Source organism: Varanus komodoensis, unplaced genomic scaffold, assembly GCF_004798865.1.
Source record: "Varanus komodoensis strain SLA01 unplaced genomic scaffold, ASM479886v1 scaffold50, whole genome shotgun sequence".
NCBI classification, from domain to species: Eukaryota; Metazoa; Chordata; class Lepidosauria; order Squamata; family Varanidae; genus Varanus; species Varanus komodoensis.
In genome coordinates this window covers 2,806,236-2,828,554 of record NW_025336088.1, presented here as the reverse complement: position 1 = coordinate 2,828,554, position 22,319 = coordinate 2,806,236, and the positions used below count along the sequence as shown (strand labels likewise).

General features: G+C 43.6%; 1 protein-coding gene across 2 annotated transcripts in view; it reads right to left on the bottom strand.

Annotated features, from left to right (window-relative positions):
• Positions 1 to 615: 615 nt before the first annotated feature.
• CDK12 (cyclin dependent kinase 12) overlaps positions 616 to 22,319 on the bottom strand; it is an 86,635-nt gene continuing 64,931 nt past the window's right edge. The window contains exons 19-20 of one of the 2 annotated variants that reach the window (XM_044446941.1): positions 1,883 to 2,022; positions 616 to 946 (exon numbers count right to left, since the gene is read on the bottom strand). The gene's annotated coding sequence lies outside the window, so the exon portion shown is untranslated. The remainder of the gene's footprint in view (positions 947 to 1,882; positions 2,023 to 22,319) is intronic. The other variant, XM_044446942.1, reaches the window with a different exon arrangement.

Sequence of the window (22,319 nt, the reverse complement as noted above, 5' to 3'; positions counted from 1 at the left end):
TCGGGTCCATAGTAGGCCACAGATTTACAAAACCTCTTAACAATCATAGAGTTTTTAAAAATTATTTTATTTTCTTAAAAACCCATTAGACTTTTCTTTATGACGTGGCAAGACTGTCATTTTAGCTGTCATTTTGCAGATTTTCTCATCTGGCCTGTATAAAAATGTTGGCCCTAGCTACAAGACTCTTTCACAGTCGTGGCAGCTGGTGCCTGCTGTGGCTGGTGGGGCAGACAGTGGGCTACTGGCAGAGGCAGAGCCAATGGGCCACTGTGGTCAAAGTCAACTACACCTACACTCTGTAAAGGCAGAGGAGCACTGAAAGGCATAAAAGCAGGCAAGGCCATGCAACAAAGCAGCTTTGTTTCAAAAAAAATGCATGATGCAGCAGCTTAAAAGACATACCAGTTGGCAAGGCTGTGCAGTTTAGCAGTTTGTAAATACATTACATGATGCAATCATGAAACAAAGGCAGAGGAGCTTTGAAAGGCAGAACAGTCGGTCAGCCATGCTGCTCATAGGAATTTCAGAAACAACAAAGGCAAAGAAGCATAAAACTAGGGCTATCTCTTTTTTATCTCAATTTCTTTTATTCATTATAATTTCAGAAACTAAATACATAATTATCAGGCATTCAATACAATTGTTTGAAAAAGCAATAAGCATTTGCCATTTCCCACTGACAAAAAACAGAACACAAAAATACAAGAATATCTTTGCTCACCTTATTTTTGAATTTTTTGAACATTTTACAAAGGTTGAAATAACCATTCTGTAGGTATGGGAGTCCTGCCATTTTCCCAGTATCAGTCCAGTACAATTCTGACAGCTACTAATATATTAATGATTAAATCCTGGCATTTTAGCAAGGTAGATAGTATGACATTCTGTCTTGCAGTACTTTATATGATATACAAATTGGTGGTCAATAAGGCAGCATTGAAACCTGAAAAGTAAGGCATAAAATCGTGACTCAGTTGCAATTCAAAACATGATATGTTTCTGATACTAACATACATAAGGATGCCCCAGCAGCTCAGAATCAAGCCCAGACATTGCTTGATAATGTAACACACATTTTCAAGGCTTCAGACGAACTAACAACTGATAAGCTCAAACCAGTGTGCCAGAAAATCAGCTTGATTCTGGTGGGCACACTGAAAATGAAAACCAGAAACTCCTACAGGGGTTGCCCACTGAGTAAGTACCATTTTGGTTTCCAAAAAGACGTGATAGTTGTTACTTCTTCACCAAATAAATACAGTGATTCTCCTTTTCCAGTGCATTAAGATACAGCAGTCCTAGCTTATAAATTCAAACCTGAGATCATTCAATTAATATAAGGTCAGAGGTGATATAGACACCTGTGGTTGAGTGTCTTCATATATATTTCCATGTGTATTCATTGGGTGTTAATGGCATTTGAATGCTTTCCAATAACACAAAGTTCTCTAGGAAGCTAAGTAAATATAAAAAGAGTACCCAGTGATATTTCCCCCCCAGAAATAGCAAACATTGCCTCTTTGAAGGCCTGCATTATTTGAAAGCAGAGCAAAAAACATCCCAAAAATGTCATTTTTTAGGTGATGGAGCTGACGTTGATTGAAGCAGGGCTGAGGCCAGGCTGCTGTTCATCCCCTCAACTTTTAGGCACCTTGGCAGCTCTTAATCACCTCAAGTGGCCACTGTAGTCCAGAGTTCATATGATGTAGTTTGATTATGGGATTTGCATAATATTCTTATCATTTAGCTGTGTCTGGAGAGGAGAAGGCTGACTTGTTTTACTGTTTTGTTTTCATGAACTGTCATAAACCACCAAGATAACATTTTCTCCTGGGTGATATAGAAATGAAATAAATAACAACAAAAAATTACAACCTACCAGAATTGCTACATATTGAAGTTCTTGTAATGAAGGTGCACATAATAGGATTCCATCTCTGTCTTGACTCAGTGGCGTTTCAGCCCTCATCCAGTCCATTGTTGCACCCAGGCATCAATTTAGCACATCCACAGCCTGACCTGGTAGAGATAAAAAGGAGAAATATGATGATGAACTCCAAAGCTCCTGATGCCCCCACTCAGCCATTTCATGTAGACATTAATTTGCATGGGGGACAAAGCCAGTCTCAGTGGAGTCTCATATTGGAGAATCCATGGAGCTGAGCAAGCAATAGTTTCTTGAGCCAAACATCCAAATAAGAGCAAGGCCACTCAGTGCAGCCTCCCCCACTGTATGTCTACTCAGAAAGATGGAATGGTAGATAGCACTGCAAGCTGCCAAGACAGCAAAGAGAATCAACAGCCATATTTAATGCTGTGGTCGCTGGCTTGTGATACCTCTCAGGGTTCCATCTTATACTTGCTGCTATCTAACATGTACATGAAACTGTTCTGAGAAATTGTCCGGCGTTTTGGATTCTGGTGCCACCAGTATGCTGCTGACAATGAACTTCCTTTCTCTTTTCCCTCTAAATCCAAGAAAGCTGTTCTGGTTCCAAAGTGGTGCCTCATGAGGGTAATGGACTGGATAAGGGCAAACAAACAAGCTTAATCTAGATAAATCAGGGGTTTAGTTGAAAAGCTCATCAAGTAATAGGGATTTAACCTATGCTGGATGAGGTTACACTCCTCTGAAGACTCTGGTTTTGCAGTTTGGGTGTACTCTTGGTCTTGGCCCTGAAGCTGGCTGCCCAGGTCTTGGCAGTGGTAAAAAGTATGTTGACATAGCTGAGGCTAGTGTGCCTACTGTGCCCATGCCTAGAGACAGCTGATCTGGCCGGTCACACATGCCTTAGTTATATCCGGTTTGGCCTACTGTAATTCCCTGAATATGGAGCAACCTTCAAAAAATGACCCAGAAGCTTTAGCTGTGGCCAGACTGTTGACCAGAATTGGTTACAGGGAACACATGACTCCACTGTTACAGCAGCTCCACTGGCTACCAATCTGTTTCTGGGAAGAATTCAAAGTATTGGCTCTAACTTATAAAGCCCTATATGGCTTGAGACCAGGCTACCTGAAAGACCATCTTCTCCCATACAAGCCTGCATGAGTGTTAAGATCTTCAGGAGAGGCCCTAATTTTGAGATGGCCACCTCCAGAGGACTGCTTGGCAGCAACCCAAGAAGGCCTTTTAGGTGTCCCTTCCCAGACTGTGGAACTCCCTTCCAAGGGAAGCTAAGTTTGCTCCAGCTTTGTTGTCCTTCTGAGGGCCCACAAGGATTGCTTCATTTAAGAAGGCCTTAGCCGGTAACTGGGGCAAGGGGGTTAGTGTTATTAATAATAATAATGTTCTCTTGCAACAGTCACGAATGTATTGTATTTTATTGTATTGTTTTAACCAATTTTAATTAATTCTATAACCTGCCTCAAATTCCATTTTGGGGAGAAAGGTGGGGCAAAATAAAATAAAGCAACAAATAGATACAGTGGTCTCTCCATATGATGAGCTACATCAGAAGAGAGACAGGGGAATGTGACCGTTTTGACTCCCCTTGAACTTTCTGGGATATTACACAGTGAGATCACCCTCGTTGTGTAACAGTGCCTCTCAGTCCCACCTCAGGCATATGTCTCAAAAGAACAGTACTGAAAGCCACCCAAAGGTCTAGTAAACTAATAGAGACATGTGCCCCTCTCTGATCCAAGTGTAGAGCATCCTCCAAGACAACCAAAGCAGTCTCCTCAGTCCATAACCTGAAGCCAGTCTAGATCATTTGTCCCAACCAGGTATCCTTGAAGGTGAGAAGCCACCACACACTGCAGCACCATGCCCAAGAAAGACATATTGGAAACCAACTGGAAATTTCCCAGTATGATGTGGTTTAGGGAGAATTTGGGTTTGTTTGTTTGTTTTTTAACAAAAGCCTTACCATTGCCTCCTTTAAGGTGAGACAGAACCATAACCTGCTGTAAAGGACCTGCTGTATCACTACCTTTACCTGCCCTGCTAGTCCTGTTTGGCTGCCATTCTAAGCCAATAATGGCAAGGGTTCAACACACAAGTGGTAGGCCTCACTTCTCCAAGGATCCTGCCCACTTGCTTGGGCTGTACACATGGAAAAATACCCATTATAATTAGACAACCAAGAGCCACCACTACATCCACCAGACCTGCATCAACTATGGCATCCAAGTCAGAAGAAATACAATCAATTTAATCTGCAAAGTGTTGCACAAACTGACCACAGTGGACTACTAAGTGATCTAGCTCTTCTTTTTGCAAGCCAAAGTGTAACAGGCCTCCGCGCACCCAAAAAAAGCTCCATTAGTCAACAGGGCACACACAGTGATTACTGAGAAGTACAATTTCTTCCCTGCCCTCATTCCTACAGAATAAGCTTTCAGAGGAGACCTATGCCATTTTTGATCGGGCTTATCACAGGCTTTCAACCTTGGCTCTAGTTGTTGTCCCAACTGCATTTCTGGGTTCAGATGATTGGATAAAACCAAGGTGAAGTGCAGAAACTGTACAAAAGATCCTTGTTTCTTTCCATGGTTTCATGGAAACTAAAAGTACCATGCAATGGGTCCACAACAAGGTTCAGACAACATGACAAACCATCCAGTGACAGAAACCACTGTGGCCTGTAATGTGTGAACCTGGCCATGGTAATTCATCACAGTAAATTTGGTCTTTAGAAACCACTATGAGAAATAATAGCGGCTTATTAGTGTAGGAGTCTACAGCTTCTCTGTACCAGCATGTCTTGTTGGCTTGTCTAAACCAAAGATCATGGTTTCTGCAGTCCTGGTATCAACTCCCAGAGTCCTATGGAAAGAGTGGCAACTGCAGAAGCCGCTTCAGCCATCCAGCCTCTACGTGTGGACTGGTGTGTAAGAGGCAGGCAACATAGACAAGCAGTGGTGCAATCAGAGACTGAATTCCAGGCACAGAGGCTAATGGGATACTTGCCAACCATGGGAGCAAGGAGCAGTGAAGATGGAAACCACGATAAAGTAGAAACAACTTGATTGTCCCTTAAGTAGATCATGGTAAAAAACACAAACAGGAACCATAATAAGCAGGCAGGGTAACTTGTCATGTTGTGCAAATGTGTCACAGTCTTCCTAGATGAGTCTTTTCTGTGTCCTTACTCAGCAGGAGAGGGCTAGTGGTATCAAGCTGGTGGGGACCAAGGTTGTTTCCATGCCAAAAATTCATCTGAATCCTGAGCGAAATGGATCCAGATAATCTAAGAGCATTAAATTGGTTTGCAACCATTTGTTCAAAGACTTGGCTCATGAAAAGAACATTTGCTTCTGGCCTAGTTGTTAAGATTTTCACCGTCCCAGATAAGCTCAGGGATGTGCATGTTTTTAGCAGTAACCTTGCTGCCAACTCTTTCAGTGGGCCTGAAACCACCTCATCTCTGAAACAACCTCTGTTTGCTCAGACATGGAGACCTGCCGCACAGGGTTAGGGGCAGGATACCAAAAATCCCCAATCTGTCTTACTGAGTTAACACAAGATGGAGACACTCCAGACTACCAATCAGATGGACACAGTCTGGAGAGTTAGAGGGACAACATTTTAATAGACCATGGCAACACCCCCTCCCCATTCCTCAACTTTACCCACATACTGAAGCAAATTGCACTGGGGCATCTTAGAGGGATGGCTCATAGCTGCCAAAATAGGTATTACAAAAGCAGCCTTCTGCAATCTTCAAAAACAAAGAAGAAAGGAAAATATACTTTAAGGAGAGAAAGGAGCTAAGGTGGAGGGGGATGGGGACACTTGAGTGCTCCTTCAGTGTCTCCTGGCATCCCTGTGGGAGGATTGATGGGCCCACTACCCAGACCAACCCTACACTGGGCATGTCAAGGATAAGGTGGTTTATCATGCCATGCAAACCTACCCACTGTCTCATCATGCTTCCCTTCTGTCTCTCCAGCATGCTGCTGCTAACATCATTCACTGTTTCCTCACTCTGATCATGTGAAGCCCCTCCTGAAATTCCCACCGTGGCTTCCTGTCCACTTGCAGACCCAGCACAAGCTCTGGGTCCTTTCTGTCCAAGTTCTCCATGCCCTTGCCTTCCTCAAGCCTCCACATCCAGACACATACCAGCCCAGGATCTCTACTTCTCCAGCTCTCCCACTCTCACCACCTGAAGTTCTCCTGCTCCACAAAAGACCCCCTCTCCCTTGGTGCCATGTAGGGTTGACCTTGCCTTACAGAACACCTGTGTGATGCCACTTCTCTGTTCCTTCAGATCTCTCCTTAAAAGGCCACCTTTTCCATTAAGGCTTTGGAACAATTCCTTAGTTCTCATACCCTGCTATAATTCCTGAAACTCAGCCTAAGCATGTGCAGCTGAAACAATACCATATTTCATCCCTGTTTACCCCACTGCATCTTCCTTTGTCTCTTGGGTCAAATTTTTGATTGTAAACTCCTTGCAGCAGGAACCTGTCCTCTTGCCCTCTGTGAAATGCCACATGCACTCGTGACACTACTATTATTATTGTCGTTGTTGTTATTGTTATTATATTAGAATTGCTGTTGTCATGTCATGTTTTGTGCTTAGAGGCACAAGGAAATGTACAGGAATACATGCAGAATGTAGCCTTGCTGAATGTTTCTTATGCAAATGTTGTATGCAGTTGAAACCGAAGCTCATGCAAAATAAGGTAGAAGTCCAATATGGCTCAAGATTCTCGTGTGGTCTGGTTGCATCTGTGAATTTCTCTTTTCCATTTTGTTTGCAACCCCAGAATGAGAAATGCAGCAGGGTGGAGGACAGGAGAGGGAGGGGGCTGCGGAGGCAGTGTGCACTGAAGGGGAAGTGAGAGTTGCTGTAAAGGAGGTAGAGGGAACATCTGGTTCAATTTGGAGTGACTCTTGGTTCAGAGCCAAGAGGAACCATCCTCAGATGCTTTAGGAAGCGACAGGGAGAAGGAAGATGAAGACCTGCCCCAGGGGATGGATAAAGCAGTCAGGAAGAGAGTGAAGCAGGGGAACCTGGAGGGTGGGAGATCAAGGCTGAGGTGATTGCTTTAGAGCTGGCTCATCCATTGAGAGGCCAAATGAGCCAGACCTGGCAAAGGAAGTGCCCATAATAGCTTTGTTTCAGCTCACTTTCAATCTCTGATTATGAACCATGCTTTAATGGAAAAAGAAAGAAAAATAGATGGAAGCCTGTGCAGGGGTTGTTACCCCAAGACAACCAATTGCACAAAGTGGATGTTACGGCGTATTCAATTCATTAAGCATGGGCATGCATTCTGTAGAGCTGCCAGCCTGCCTGAATTGCACTGTCTTGGTCATCTGCCAAACAGCGGGGCAGATGTGTGTGTATGAATTTGGGGTGATCGTGTTTAGACACTTAATTGTTATCCCTTGTACTTTTTAATTTCTTATACTATATACTTTGTTTATATTTATTCTTTTAAAAACAAAAAGGACCTGCCTTTTGAAGGCAGGCAGTGGGGGTGGTAGGCAGACCTCTGCACAGGACAAAACTCTTTGTCCTTTTATTGATATCTTTATTTGCTTCCACTCAAAAAGGGAAGCATGCTCAACACGTACAAGGCACTTTGAATGGCGGTCCTTCCTTGGGAGAGAATAAGAGTCGTTATTTCCTTGCGGCAATGGCATTCTGCAAATGTTCAGAGGCACTCTGCTCAAGATGCCCTAATATTTGAGCACAGAAGTTGCTAGCCCCACTGAAGCATTTGTGCTTACTTCCAAATGTTCTGTGCGAACGCAGTTTTTGGTCTGCATCCATCCTAAGTCATGTAGGCATGGCACGTATAATATGTGCAGCATATGCCACCTTCCTTCCACAGTGGTATACAGAGCTGCATATGTAGGATGTGGGATAGCCTTCCATCTAAGCACTCCACATAACTAGACCTGTTTGGCTTCAGCAAGGTGGCTGCATAACAGAACATGCCCTAGGACCATAAATTGGGGAGGGGATGCAGCGGGTAGCTTGCATTCTTAAAGGCACAAGTACAAAACCGACATTTTGCAAACACTGTCGTCCTATGTTAAGGTCATAATGAAAGTCCTGATGAATCATTTCAGCGTCCTGTTTCCAAAGTGGCCACACAGGTGCTTTCAGGAAGCCCACAGGCAGGGCAGAAGGGCAGTATTTCCCCCATGCTGTTTGCCCCCCAGAAACTGGTATTCAGGGGCACACAGCAGCCAAACGTGGGGATGCCACTTGGCTATCCTGGCTAATATATTTTTCACCCTTTTAAAAAACCATCTAAGCTAGAGGCCATCGCCACCTCGTGTGAAAGTGTATTCTGTATGTGAACTGCATTTTGTGTGATATAGTACTTCTCTTTGTCTCTTCTGGCCCTATTGCCAATCAATGTAATTGAGTGACCCTGAGTTCTGGTATTATGACAGAGGAAGAAAAATCTATATTCTGTTTTGCTTCCCTGGCCTGTTCAATACACTTCATGGAAAACCAGCCCCAAAGTCCACTGGTCTGACCAAAGGCGGGCAGAATTAAGATATAGAATGTTAACGTATGTCAGGAATAAATGAGTGCCACAAAGGAGTATAATCTGTTTTTCTAATATGACCACAAGCAGAGTGTTAGTGGAATTAGGCCGACAGCTGCTACGTTATTTTTTCCCTCTCTCTCTTTCAACCCCCCCGCCACCCCTCCTCCCAAGCCCTCCACACGCCAGTAGGAAAAAAACCCAGCACCCACCACCATCCTATTTCTCTGCCTCCATTCTGCGGTTTTTCCGCAGGCACTGCTGCCGAGTTGGCAGTCCTTTGGCGTCACACCTTACTGCTTTTCAAGATTGCTCCGTAGAGAGCTGGGGAAAATGGCAATTTTGTGTTGACGCCGCTTGGCAGCAGGGGGAAGAGTGAAGAAAAAGTTGGAACCCGTGCCAAGGCTTCCCTGGGGAGAGATAGGAAAGATAGAGAGAGACAGGCATAGGAAAGTTCACACACACACGCACGACTCACACACATGAGATAGGTTGGCTAGTTATGCATGTTCCATCTTCACAAACCATGTTGAAATGGGCCAACTTCATTCTAAACATACAGTGTATGTTGCAATGGGAAGGTGGTGAGAGGGAAAGGTGGTGAAAGCATGTTCCTTTCTGTGTGTTTGTGTATGTTACTTTTTTTTTTTTTTTGGATAGCAGTAGAATGCAGTATGCAAATGAGATTGTTATTACCGCAATGTTCATCAAGCTGAGCTGAGAAGACATTAATAGCCTGATGAATATGCATGTGAATTTGTTAATTAAGTTAATTATTCTGCTGAAAATGCATTCGTCTTCCAAGGACATTCTCCCAATGATTTCTACATGCTCCAGTCATTAGTCATGCTATATTTTATCAGTGAAATGAGTTTGCTTAAGTTGTAAAAAAAATCTTTTAAAAAAGGAAACACAAAATAAATGAAGGAATTAAAAAGGGTGGGGGAATAAAAGATAAGGTATAAAAGAGAAAGAATTTAGGGTGACAAATACCAAACAAAAGTTTGCAGGACTCTGTAGTTTGCAAACAACACTATGATATTCTTGCTTTTTTGTTCTAGGGGGGCAGTGTGGGCGATCCAAGCGCACTCAATTTGCCTTTCCTTCTGTCTGTCTCTTCTTTAACTTCTGTCTTTTGTTTGATGAAAAAAAACTTTTTTTTTATTCTGGTGCCAAATTTCCAACACATTAATTAATTGTTGTAGCCAATTAACTGTAGTTGTGCAAATGAGTTTAGCACTAATTACCATGCAGTGCTTGTAATCACATAAAAACTTGCTGAGAGAGGGTGGGGGAAGAAGAGAGGAAGAAAGAAAGAAAATGGGGGGGGGGATAACTGATAATGCTGGTGCATTGATAACATAAAGCAATGGTGCACAGAGTACTCCAAACAGCTACGTTCTGGTGATCGGGATTCCAGAATCAAGAGGGGCAGGAGTAGTAAGGCAAATACTGGTGCAGCCTAGTCCATGATCCACCTAGGAGTGGAGCTCTGGAGCAACTGACAGACTTGCTTGAGAGATCACAGGGCAGAGTCTAAAAGAAACTGTATTACTCCTGCCTTTGATTGCAAGCATACTTACAGCATCTTGTCCAAAATGGTCATCCATGCATCCTGCTGCATTTTGAAATGAACAGAATTTTTAAAATGGTGTGTATGGATGTGAGGGGCACAGAACCTTCTGCAGTGGCCCCACATCTCTGGAACAACCTCCCTGCTGTGGTCCACCTGGCGCCAAATTTGCCAGCTTTTCAGCACCAGGTTAAGACAGCCTTTAAAGGTCTCTCTGGTCATCCAGAAGCTTGATGGGTTTATCGAGGTGCCTTTTCCCTTTCTTCTTGCTTGGGTCTTTTTATTGTATTTTAATTATTTTTTAAAATGTTCTAAATTCTGTTTTATGTATTATATTTTATATCCTGTTGAGGACTACTCAGAGAGCTTCTGCTACGGGAAGTACAGAAAAGTAATACATCATCATCATCACCACCACCACCACCACCACCACCACCCCTCCTCCAGTCCCATGCTTTTCCTCCTGTCACTGATCATTTGGTGGTTTCCAGGCTTTGGGCAGTCCCCTGCCTGATTCTAAAGGGTTCTAGTGCTTCTTCTAAGGCTGCCAATAACAGAGTTGAGCTAAAATACACTAGTATTCTTAGTGTTTGGGCTCTTTTGCAATTTAGCTCATCCACTGTTGGAATGTAGCCCCCAAAAGCTTCTCCGATATGGAATTTGCCTCTTGGGCTGAAAGTCCCTTGGTATTATATGATGGGGGAACTAATTTCTCCCCTTGAATAACTTGTCAACCAATGTCTCCATTCAGCTAGGATATAGTCTCCAGGAAAAAAGACAAGTGTCCAAGGCTTTGAATCTCAGCATGTTTTAACTATAATGTGAAATTACTGATTTTAGTATGCTATACTGGAGAAATATCAGTGAGTTTTTAAATATTTCATTTAAATAATTAAAAAAAACATTCAGTTGGGTTTGCACAAAGTAAAAAACTTCCAGGATAGGATACCTTGCCTGCTTGTGGCACGTTATACACAATGTGCAAAGCAGCCTTCCCAGACTGGTGCCCTCCAGAGGTACAACTCCATATTCAACATACAGCATTGTCAGCATATCTAGGGGATTCCAAGCTGGGGAAGGCTGGTGGAAATAGCATGTGTACATATGCAATCTGTGCAAATGGGGTGGATGGAAATCTGTGGGTCTACTAGATCTTAAGCAAAAGCACATCAGCTCTGTTGGCCGAAGTGCTGAAGGAGTAGATGTTGCATTCTATTATGCCACAATGTTAAAGTATAGAAGCAGGGTGGGCAACATGTGGCCCTACAAATATTTTTATGTGCAACTCCCACCAGCCCAAGCTAGCATAGCAATAGCAAGGGATGGGGCCCAGGAGAACCACAAATTGGTCACTCCTTATATACAAGTAGACAATGTATTGCATGGATGCATTAAGCGAGCATATAGGCAGTGATACATCCCTAGCAGCATTCATGATATGTCCCAAGACCCTTAAAATCCAAGCCAGCACAAACAAATCCCAAGTAGTCAAAGGAAATATATCCAGGATGGAAATATCCTATGCAAACTGAGTGTGCACCCCACAACCCGGTGGAAACCACAACAGATTCTGTGGCTCACTCTATTTGCTTGGGAGAGCTAGTCATGCTCAAAGGACACACACATGCTTATCTTTGCATGCTGTTTCTGATGTACTGGCCATCACCACCACCACCACCCAAGCCAAAGTTCCAGAGTATTCTTGCACAGTGTCTCAATTTCCACAAGGAGTCCACCAGCTGGGAAGCAGTATGACCCTGGCAGGACTGGCTGACTCCTTGAACTGCAGTCATTCTAGCTGGCTGCCCACACTCTCTCCAAATACTCTTTCTCATTTTTCCTGGTTAAATCAGGAAAATCTGCTTCCTCCCACTCTCTGTCCACAGGTGCTTCCAGGTCACTTGGGGCATGCTGAAAAGAACAGCCTTAGAGATTGACATCTGGTCCCCAGAGGAAAGCTGGGGAGCCATAAACCATATCAATGTGGCTATGACATGGCTGTAATGCATCTGTGGCTGTCCTTAGGTCAGTAAGGACAGGATTTGGGGGCAGATGTCCAAGGCCCCACTCAACAGAATGCGGAAGAAATCCTCCAGATTAGCAGGGTTAACTTATTATGCTTTCAGTAATTATGCTTTAAGTAAAGGGTTACCATCTAAAGAGTGGGCAGACCCCATACTATAAATCCAGTGCCTAAACTGCACCACTGTGTTTAGAATACAGTTTTTCTGAAATGTCAAAGCACAGGGGCATTCTGTTTACAACTCATTGTTCATCCATACTTTCTGCTTGCAGAGTATTCTATTAGTTATTTAAGGAAGGAGAGCACACTTTTGTCTTATTAAAATTATCAAGCTGGCCGGAAAGGGAGCAACCTTTAATCAGAACATTTCTTTTAGTGCAGTGTAGGTTGCGATTGCTTAATTCCCCCTCATTGCTTTTCGGACTGCAGTGTAGGTTGCTATTGCAAAAGAGGCGGGGTATTTCAGTAGCAGAACTTTCTCTTCCCCCCAGTGAAAGAACTGCTTTCTATTGTGATGCAGGTTGGTGTTGCAACTGCATTCCCATTGACTGGTTTATATTTACATGGAAGTCTTCCTCCCTAGATTCCAGAATCACAAGAACTTGCTGCCTTTTCCAGGGACATTGCTCCATCTAACCCAGCACTGCCCCTTTAAAGGGCAACAGCTGCTCAGGGTCTCATGCAGAGGGTCTTCCTCTCAGATCTATTTTAGATCTGTTAGCTAAAGATGCTAAGGATTGAACCTGGACCTTTCTACATGCAAAACAGCTGTCATGCCATGGAATGCTAGCTTTCCCCCTCCTGGCTAATTATATCCCCAAACTGCAAATTGGAGGACTCTGGTTGAGAAAGAGTGGCTGGTTGAAGGCCAAAACAGGAACTGTGGAATGCTCAGCTCCTTTCAGTCTCTAAGAGATGAGGAGAAAGGCACTTGGTGCATGCTCCTAGGCCTATGTTCATCTCAGAGCACTGGTATTAAAGATAGATTCCGAGGCTGAGCACTAGGGAGCCCTGGCACAACACACATTATACTGAGGTTGTTGCTTCTCTGCCATCTGAGAAGGAAGGAGTTAAAACACATGGTGTGGGCATACCATAAATTTCCTTTTGCAGAATGCAGAAGGAACTGAGTTAGGGGAATCGGGGGGGGGGGGGTTGGCTGGGAAAACGCCAGTAGCTTGTCTCTAGGTAACAATAAAGACTACAACCAAGGAGCATCTGCTTCCCTTACTCCTCCTGCATCACAATGTTGGAATAACGCTAATAAATTGGCAAGCACAAACACACACATGCACACAGACATTGATTGTGAGGCCAGGCTGAACTAACCCCACATCCAGGCATTACCTACTTTTACTTAAGGGCGAAGAGGAGTGAAGGAGAGAAATAGTCTGTAATCAGGGACTGATACACTATAGCTTGGGCCACACAGCATACCAGTCTACTGAAAAAGATTTCCTGGGGTCTTTGGAGGAATTAAAAGCGTGGCTAGACCTAGCCACCCCATGGACAGCTGTCACCACAGCCAGGTAACTCCTTTACAGTGCCCACTGATAGAGGAGGGAACCCACTGGAGGAAAACAATCTGTCCATGGGTTGTCCGCAAAGCTCAGGGAGAAACAGTACGGGAGCTGCTTCATGATCTGCAGCAGGGGTGAGCACTGTTTCCAGTTGACCTACATGAAGAAGGTTAGATTGATGGGCCTGTGAAATGGAGCCTTCATGGAGGTTACACCAGCACTCTGGATGGAGCCAGTTGCCTGTGGAAACCCATCTGAGCCTCACACTGACAATGATTTTGTTTGGGTGCTGGGAACAGCTACTCTTGGGCCACAAGTGGTAACAGCATGTGGGTAACTCAGGATTTCTGTCCTTATCTACATTTCTACTGTGCTAAATCTGAGCAGCTCTTGTCTCTTTTGGACATCTTGATAAGGGAAAATGCAGTATACTCACTAAATGAAGAAAATGCATAAGGCCTAAGGAACTGAAGGTGAGTAGAAGACTGTGATGAATCTCTGGTTATGTATTTAGAGGAAAAATGTTTAGGGCATAGTCCAATTGAGAAGTGCTGGAGCTGAGGCTCACACTTACTAAGCAGCAGGAGAACAGCAGCAGAGACAATCTTTGCCTGCCCGTTCCTCCCACTCTGGATTTTTGCTGGAGTGGGCAAAGAGGGAAGGAAGAGGGAAGGAAGCTGGAGTGGCTACAGGATGCCTCATATCCTTACCATCTCAGTCTTCTCTACTCCCTGTCCCTGAAGTGCCCCTATTATCGTAAGCTGGGGTTCCTCCCTTCGCACATTCTTGCAAAATGTCTTGTATTGACCAAAGCATTTTCCAGAAGCAAAAACACCCATAATGAATCTCTGGAGCATGCACAGAGTGGTTCACTGAACCCAGTCTAGTCTTTGTCTCCAAGAACTTTCCTTATGAGCATGCCTGGGCCTGATCCTTTTGGGAGGGGCCCTCTAAAAATAAGCACGCTCTCTCTCTGTACGGCAATTTTCTAATTGGGCCCCCTCTGCTGCTGACATTGCATCATGGGGTCGAGAGCCATACCCACCTTGCCTGTCTCTGAGAAACTCCCCAGTTGCAAGCCCCCTCCCACTAACTGTACATCTTGTTTATTCTCAGAAGCTGCCTGCCCATCTGGGGAGCTTGGCCTTGAGAGAAGCATCTCCATTTCTTTCAGCTCAATGTCTGGAAATGGCCCACATTCTGAGCCCTCCTCCTGTTCTTCCTCCTCCTCTGAAGTCCAGCCAGGCCCCCTTGAGAATGTGCACCAACAGCAACTGGCTTTCCCAACTCCCTTTGGCCCTCTCTGATGCCACTCTTCTGGCCACAAAGAGCTGGCAGGGATCTTTCTGTGTCAGTTGCCAAGGGGCAAAGATGGAGGTGTGCAGCCATGATTCCCAGCTCCAGAACTGGAGTGCTGTCTTTGATGTTGTTCGAGCTCAGCACCTGGGCTATGTTATGCACCCCCCAGATTCTGTCCTGGGGCCATAGGATCATTCCCTTAATTTGAATTATAACACATTGTTTATCATGGGAAACAGAAACTTTTTCAAATCAAGGGCCAAATTCCATTTCAAAGAATGTTTTGGAGGATCACATTCCAGCAGCAAAACTGGTGGAGCCAAAAATTCCAGAATATATGGGATAGAGCTCTTACTGCCAATAACTAAATGCCTTAGGAGAGACAATCAAAGTTACTGAATGTGGAAGAAAATGCACCAAAGCTGGGAAATCACCAAATTATTGGAGGTTAGAAGAAAGGGTGTGGGGCCATATTAGGGAGCACAGAGGGGTGGACTGGAGCCCCCAGTCAGCTGGAGCTGACCACCAAGCCAGGTCTGAGGAGTTACACTTTGAATCTCTATGAAAAAAGTACACTTAAGAGGTTCTCGATAAGTATATAAAATGTCTATATAGGAGTTGTTTTAATCAGAACTTTCTCCCCCTCAAATACATTTTAGGCTGCAATCCTACACCAAATTACCCATAAGGAAGCCTCATTTAATTAAAAGTGATTTACTTCTGAGTAGACACAAATAGATTGAACTTTGAGTGGGTTATCTGTGTCAGTTAAATTTGCATGATACAGCTTCTCAAAAAGTAGTATTTGTTTAAAACAATGCATATGTGCACTTCTGAGAAGGTAGAATTTGGCTTTTTAAAAATAATGCATGCACTCATGTTAAAAAGTATGTGAAATTCTTTTAAAATTTGACTGATTAATTACTTCTGAGCAGTTTTTGTAAATACTGTATTGTAGATGTGGCAAATTTTTGTCAAAATGTGTTTTTAAATTCTTAAATTGTGTTGCATGGCCTATAGGTATTAAACCATATAAACTTGAAATTTGAAACTTGACTGATTAATTCGGGATACCTTTTCATTGGTCAAAGTGTTTTAATTGATTGCTATAACTGGCTAATTTGCTAAAGCACTAAAATTACTCAACCTTTTCTAGAAGGTTGCACCTACTCGTAAGGATTGTGGTTTGGGGATGTTCTTAGGTCTAGAATTGCCACTAGAGGCACAGGTGACCTCAGAGGCACAAGGTACTTTTACCAGCATAGACTGGTATATAAACTGTTATTCTATCTGTACAAAGCTAGTCTACCTGTAGTTATCTGTGTTCTGATAATCTTTTGTCTAGAATACTGCAATATGTTACATATGCAGTTGCCTTTGAAAATGGCCTGAAAAATTCTGCTAGTCCAAAATAAGGCACCAAGATTGTTAGCAGGACTGGCCAATGATTGTATTATGCCAGCACTTTTCCATCTGGACCTGCTTCTGGTCAGTTTCTTGCCCCAGTTCTATGCTTAACTATGCTTAAAAAGCTCTAAAGGACTTGGGGGCAGATTACTCAAGGAAACCCTAAGATCATCTTCAGAGGGCCTTCTCTATGAGCTCCTACCACATGATTTGGGTGGTTACTAAGAAGAGGGCCATTTCTATGATGGCATGCTGGTTGTTAAGCTCTTCAGAGAGGCTTGCTGTGTATCTGATTTGTGTGTTGGTGCCAAGTGAAGACATTTTACCAGGCATTTTTATCTTACAATTTGTTTTTACCCTTGTACCACTGCTATGTTTTCTTTTGGTTTTTATTTTTTCAGTTTGGATTCATACTGTAGTTTTAAACTTTTATATTGTGTTTTACCATGTTGCATTTTATGGTTTCGAAAGGTAACCAAGTAAATACATATATCTTAAAATGGTTCTATTGTGCCAGTCTAGTAATTTGTCAGCTGCCTCATCACTTTGTTTAAATATAGGTGAAAACTAGACCAAAATAAATGCACAGATAAGGGTGTGTGCCCAGATGATGGTTATATGTATATGTACATCTACCCATTCATAACAGTGCTGCCTGCATATTGAGATGACCTAAACCTGCCTCCTTCCTTTCCCACTTAAAAACAGTGACAACCATGGGAGCACCAAGGGATACACAGCCAGTGTAGCAGTGGCTCTTTATTGACTGACTGCTTTTAGATCCTGCCTTTCCACCAAAAATGGCTCTCAAGGTGGCCATGCAAGGATGCAGAAGGCACCAGCACTGGGACTATACTTACCTCACCAGCCCCTTTCATTCCTAGCTTAGCGCACAAAGCTCACCTCTGGGTGCCTCTTATCCAGCTTCATTAGAATGGTTGCAGTGATAATGAGGAAGCCTCTGGTTCCTGCAACCCATCTTCAAATGTCCAAAGGTCTCCTGCTGTCTTAACTCTGCCCTTTCTCTCTTTGCTGTCCCCACTGCCCAGAGCTCCCTCCCTGAGCATGCATACATATGGTGACATAGCTCATAGTTCCTTCATACCTCGCCCTCCTCCAAAGGAACCTTCTTTATGATACCTTTATTTATTTATTTCCATTATAAATTGTCCAACAAGCCAAAGTTCTCTGGGTAGTTCACAAAAATTACAGACTCCAATATGATAAAAGATTAGAACTTCAGTGTAAACTACAAGTAAAAGCCACAGTGAAACCTAGCAGCAATACAAAGATTTAAAATACATTAAGAATTTAAGACGAAAGAGTCTGAAAGACTGAAATTCCTTCACCTGGCACCAGAAACAGGATAACTTAAGTACTAGGCAAACCTCTCAGGGAAATCCATTTTGCAACCATTGTGTCACAAGAGCAAATGCCCTCTTCCTAGTATCCAGCCATCTCATTTCCTTTATTAGGGGCTCTTTGAGAAGGACTGCTGAGGACAGGTGTATATGAGACAAGATAATCCTCCAGGCAACCTGGCCCCAAGCTCTTTATGGTTTTTGTAAATTAAGTTTCAATCAAACCCCAACATGGACTAGCAGCCTGTGCAGGTTGTAGTACTGACTTAATTAAGTACTGACTTAATATGCTTATGTTGGCCAGTCCCTATTAGCAACCTTGCTGCCCTAGTGTGAATTAACTGAAGTTTCTGGGCCATTTTCAAAGGCAGCCCCACATATAGCAAACACTGCAGTAGTAATCCAGCCAAGAGGTTACCTGAACATGAATAATTATAGTCTATCTCTGTCCAGATAAGGATGTGGCTGGTATATCATCCCAAAGTTTCCATCTCACCAAGTCTACCAAAAACACTTCCTTTCAGGGGAGTGTAATTCCCTCCAAAACAGATTGATCAGTCATCTGGCCAGAGGAACCACTTTCTAACAGCACTTCCATCTTGGCTGGATTGAATCTCAATTTCTTGGCCCTCATCCCTGGCCCAGGCACTGATTCAGAACAGCCATGCCCTCATCTGTATTTGTTGAAAAGGAGGAATAAAGCTGGGTGTCATCTGCATATTGATGCTGCTTCAGCTGACACCTCCAGATAACCTTCCCCAGCAATTTCATGTGGATGTTGAACAACCTGGGGCATAAAACTGAGTTCTGTGGAACCCAAAGGCAGAGCTGCCGGCACCAGCTTTTTCTACATTGGAACAGAACCACTGCAATGCAGTTCCTCCAACTCCCAAGCCAGACATCCTATCAGAAGGGTACCATGGTCAATGGTAATGAAAGCTGCTGAGAGGTCCAATAGAATCAATATGGTTCCACTCCTCCTGTCCCTCCCCTAGCAGAGGTGATCCAACAGGGTGACCAAGGCAGTTTCCATTTCAAAACAGCCTTGAAGCTCAAAATGAAATGGAACTAGATAATCAATTTCCTTCAAGAGAGCCTGGATTTGAGCAGCAACCACTTGCTTAAGCACCTTTCCCCGGAAGGAAATATTGGCTGTTGGCCTATAGTTGTTATCATCATCTGGGTCCAGGCTAGGCTTTTTAAGAAATGGCCTAAATAATGTCTCCTTTAAAGAGACTGCTGCTACTCCCTCTCTCAAAGAGGGGTTTATGACCCAGCCTGTCCCTATCTAGAGGTAATAAACCATGAAGGGCAAGGGTCAGGCAAACAGGTGGTCAACTGGCTTGGCCAAGCACTTGTCTGTATCCTCAGGCCTCCACAACTGAAACTCATTCAATGAAATTGTACCAGATGGTGCTCTGGGCAATGCTACTATGAGAAATGCATTAATCATGGTGCCCAATTTATGATGGAGCTGGACAACTTTATCTTCAAAATGCCGCAAAAACTTGTCACAGCATGCTACCAAGGGTTCCACCATTTCTCCCCTTGACCCACATTGGAACAGGTCATGAACCACTCAGAAAACATCCGCACTGAGAAGATGCAATAGTGGTGGGCCTTTCGGCCAACTTCACCATCACAGAACTTCAGCTTGTGTTTGGTCAGATTTGGCACAGATTTTCCCACACTTGTGTTCCAGTTATCTTCCTTCTTGTCTCATTGCACACAAGTCAGGTGCATAGCAAGGCACTGGCCAGACTCTGCTTCAGATGGAGGGGGCACTTGAGCACAATTGTGTCTACTGCCCAAGACCTCGTTGCATTGCACAGAGGGAACTGCTCTTCAACAGGAACATCAGCCAGTTAATCAAAAAGTCTCCCAGAGCCTTCACAAGTAGACCATTTATTAAAAGTAAAGACTATTAAGGCCCCTCACCCTTGCAGAAGGGAGAGGTCACAGAGAGTCTAAACCTCAATAGGAAGTGATCTGACCATGACAATCGAATATATGTTAATTCCTCCACTTTTAGATAACTATTATCCTGTTCAATCAAGAAAGCCAAACCAAGTATGTGTCTTTTTACACGTATTGGGTCAATAGCATGCTGTGACAGTCCTGTGGTTGTTATGTGACCATGAAGTCCTCATGAACCATTCCCATGGTTGTTATGTGACCATGAATCTAACAGCCTCAGCATGGAAGTTGAAATCCCTTAGAACCATCATTCTAAGGGGTCTTCAACACTAAATCTAAGCCCATATCCTTCAGCTCGGACAGGGAGCCTGAAAGGTACTGGGTAATACAACAGCAGAATCCCTAATCTTTCTCTACCAACACAAGGTGCAAACTTTCAAGATGGGCACTTCAAACATGCAAGATGGAGCAGGGACCACAGCAACTGCTTCCCACCTAAAGTCAATGTTGATGTTGCCTTGAGTACCCAAGAGGGCACAGCTAGGAGAGACTAACCCCTCCCACTTTTCCCATCCAGGTTTTAGTAACACACACCAAGTCAGCGCTCTAATCCACAATTAAATCTTGGAAGGAGATTTTGCTTTAGACTGACCTGGCATTCAACAGGAACAGCAACAGATCTGAGGGCTAGTAAGGCAGCCAGGAAGCATCAGGTTGGGGGAAAAATTAAAACGGGATAAGGTGTCCAGCCTCTCTTCTCCTCAGCTGGCTTGTTAATCACCCAGTGCCACACCTTCCCTTGCTTGTGACCATATCAATAGTGGACCCCCTTCCTGCCAGTAGATTATTCAGTGAGTTTCCCAGGTCTATGTTAAAACGTTATAAAACAGAGAGCATCAACCCTAGTGCAACAGCCAACAAGGAGCAAGTGAAATCCACAATTGCTCGTCCATTCCCCAAGCTGATGCCCTTTACTGCTGGTGGTTCCTGGGATAAGAATAAAACAGTTATAAAGTGCTCACCTCTGTTGGTATCTGTGTCTTTCCTAAAGCAGGCAGACAAGGTACCACAGGCAAAAATCAACAACTCCTCTTCACCAGCCATATTCCATTTGCCCAGCCTGCTCACCACACTGATGTCACAGTCACAAGGCTACAGGCTAGGAGCCTGTTGCTCTTGCCCTTTGACTCACAGCTTTTTCACAAATATTTGCAGGGAAAGGCAAAAAGAGATTGAAAATTGTAGCTGATAATGACCTTCCTCCAGCAGGATTAATCACCCCCTAACAACAAAGCCCAAGTAAAGGTAACCGTAATTGCCCAACTTTATTCCTCTCCTTATCTTCTTTTCCCCCCTTTCCCTGCTTTCTACTGTCTTTCCCATTGCCAATATATAGATAGCGGGTTCTTTGAGAGCAGGGATTCTTCATTTATTTATTTATTTATTTATTGACACTCCATAAAGTACCATTTGCACTGACAGTAGTGTGAAAATTAAGAAATAATATAAAAATATTAAGCAGTAATAAGAAAAGTGTTGTCAAAATGTGCCTGCATTTTTTAACCGGTGCTTACTACATACAGAATGGAGAAAGGCAATGGGTAAAGCAGCAAGTGTAACTACAAGAAAAGCTAGTGTGGGAGAAATATTCTTGAACACAATAGATGAATATGAGATGAACAAATAAATATTTGGTGGGAATCATTACCAGTGTGGCAATGTATTCCTAACAGAAGACCTCCATCTCTCTCTTTCTCCCTCCCATACACAACACACACACACTGCAGGTCACGGATGGATGGCAGCTGCCCTTCCCTTTGGCAGCCTCCCTGCCAGCTGTCACTGTTTGACCCAGATAGTCTGGGTTTATCCCAGGCTTTCTGGTATCTGTCTGTCTGTCTATTTGTATCAGTTTCTATATTGCACAGATAGAAACACAGATAAAAATCATGACTGATTGATAGATGGATCAATATATAGATGTTTAAGGTAAGGGTAAGAGTTAAAGTTAGGGATAGATGTGTACAAGGCCTCTGTCATCTCTGTAGGTACCATTTTTACATTCCTTTGCCCCACACAAGTCCAGCAGTACCTTGTACTTAACTGATACCTCGTTTCACTCTTGTCTTCTGTATCTGGGGTTGGATGTCTTGTATCTTAAACATGGTCCTGATCATTCTTTCCATTTTCTTCAAATTCCTCTTCAAGATTTGCCTTTTCCAGTGAAATCTTTCCTGTCTCATCACCCTAGTCTCAAGGGATGGATTGTCCTGCTTATGGATCATAAGCACATACTTGCCAGCGCATAATCGCATACTTGCATTCAAGTATGTATTTTGTCTTGTGGCCACAAATAATCCAGAGATCATTGAAGTACCAAAGTTGAAACTTCCCCCACCCCCACCCCCACCCCCAAAAATGGAAAGGAGCAGCTTTCTTGGTCAAGGGTACCAATTAGAGTTACCTTCCACAAATGAGCCAAGTCACGGGTCTTCTTCACTTGATTCAGTTTATTGCATATGCCCTGTGGCCCAGCATATTCTGCTTTGCCCCTCTTCTTCTTTACTTGCTTGTCAATCTCTGAGCTTTTACCACCCTAACCCCCACCAGTCATGCACCCCTAATATATATTCCAGACCTTCTGATTAGGACAGATATTATTCCCTGTTTTGAACTGCAACTTCTAAACCTGGTAGCTTAACTTTTAAAGGAGAGGTGTTTTCATTGTAACTAGAAGCTGCACTTCCCAGTTG